Raw genomic sequence first — 2,128 nt, 5'->3', positions numbered from 1 at the left:
GAGATTTTGTTTAGATATTTAATTTAATAAAATGAGATATACTCTCGTAATTACTTTTTCTATTTAATTAAATAATCTTTAATTAATTAGAGAAACTTTGCTTATTTAATTAAATAACTTCATTTAATTAATTAGGAATGGATTTTTATTTAATTAAATAAATTGGTTTAATTAAATAGAAGTAAGTACTCCATTTAATTAAAGAATTTAGTTTAATTATTTCAAAATTCTTTTCAAAACTTGTCAGCTCAAGTCAACAGTGGTTAAATCTAGTCAACATTTGGTCAAACTTGATCTTTGTGTATGTGAATATGAGTAAATGTGAGTATGAATTCCAGAAAGAATTTAATGCAAATTTTCATTCAACCTTTCAAAATGAAGAGATGAGGGTCTTTTAAATAGACTTTCTTGGAATTCATCAATGGTTGGGATCGATTTCAATCAACAGTCAGGATTAAAGGTGAAGTTTAGTCGTAAAGGGAGATTTCCAAATTAAAAGGAGTTAACAGATTTAATTTGAGTAAAATAAGGAGTTAACTGATTCAATTTGAGTAGAAAAAGTAGTTAACTGATTTAATTCATTTTTTATCAATAGTGAACTGAAAATTTCCCTTTTTGAACTGAAGAGAGATTTTGTTGAGATATTTAATTTAATAAAATGAGATATGCTCTCGTAATTACTTTTTCTATTTAGTTAAATAATGTTTAATTAATTAGAGACACTTTTCTTATTTAATTAAATAACTTCATTTAATTAATTATTAATGGCTTCTCATTTAATTAAATAACTTTGTTTAATTAATTAGAAGTAAGTACTCCATTTAATTAAATAATTTCATTTAATTATTTGAAAATTCTTTTTGAAACTAGTCAACTTAAGTCAACCGTGGTTAAATCTGGTCAACTTTTGGTCAAACTTGATCTTTGCATATGTGAATATGAGCAAATGTGAGTATGAATTCTAGCAACAATTCGATACAAATTCTCATTCAACCTTTCAAAATGAAGAGATGAGGGTCTCTTAAATACACTTTCCTGGAATTCATCAACAGTTGAGATCGATTTCAATCAACGGTCAGGATTAAAGTTGAAGTTCAGTCATATAGAGAGATTTCCAAATTAAAGGGAGTTAACAGATTTAATTTGAGTAAAATAAGGAGTTAGTTGATTCAATTTGAGTAGAAAAAGGAGTTAATTTATTTTAACTCATTTTTTATCAATAGTGAATTGGAAATTTCTGTTTTTGAACTGAAGAGAGATTTTTTTGAGATATTTAATTTAATAAAATGAGATATGCTCTCATAATTACTTTTTCTATTTAATTAAATAATCTTTAATTAATTAGAGACACTTTTCTTATTTAATTAAATAACTTCATTTAATTAATTAGGAATGGCTTCTCATTTAATTAAATAACTTTGTTTAATTATTTAGAAGTTACACTAGTACATTTTACCCCAATTTTCGACCAAATTTTTTGACCATCTATTAAAATGTTTTAGATTGGTCGAAATATGCAAGGAAAAATATCTTTTTTTAAAAAATCCATGCCCTTGTTGGTCGAATTTTCGACCAACACAAGCTTCATATGTTAAAATTTTTTAAAAAGTGGGAAAAACTCATTGTTTCTGAGGACGAAAATGGAAGAAGGGTTTGATAGGCTGGAGGAGGCAAAGGCGAAGGTTTTTGAGAAAGGGGCATCTATGTATAGGGGGTGCGTGGAGACGAGTGTGGCAACGGCGGTGTTATTGAAATCCTGGCAATCAATGTTGTCATATGCTAATGAGGAGGCCAAGTTAGGGCTGAAGATGAGAGTGGCAGCGTTGGTTAATGAGGATGGGGTGTTTTGATAATGCAGTATCTGTTAATTGCTGGTTTTGACATCACTAGTGCAACAATAGAATGGGCAATGGTAAAACTCATTCATAATCTAGATAAAATGGAAAAAGTCCAAGGGGAGTTAGAGGAGGTTGTAGGTCATAGTAGAAGAGTGGAGGAATCTGATATTGATCATCTACCTTACCTTCATGCAATGGTGAAAGAAGTGCTTCGACTGTATCCTCCTGGTCCTCTTTTGAACCCTTATAAAGCATCAAGATCTTATGAAATAGGGCATTTGCGATTGTGA

The 2,128-nt window shown here is 29.0% G+C and overlaps 1 pseudogene; it reads left to right on the top strand.

The window, feature by feature from the left end:
* Positions 1-1,640: 1,640 nt before the first annotated feature.
* On the top strand, positions 1,641-2,128 carry LOC149554793 (geraniol 8-hydroxylase pseudogene; annotated as a pseudogene).

This window comes from Cupressus sempervirens, chromosome 5 (assembly GCF_028749045.1).
Source record: "Cupressus sempervirens isolate cs-2001-9-10 chromosome 5, ASM2874904v1, whole genome shotgun sequence".
Classification (NCBI taxonomy): domain Eukaryota; kingdom Viridiplantae; phylum Streptophyta; class Pinopsida; order Cupressales; family Cupressaceae; genus Cupressus; species Cupressus sempervirens.
The sequence above is the reverse complement of the archived record's forward strand: the minus strand, read 5'-3'. Positions and strand labels throughout refer to the sequence as shown.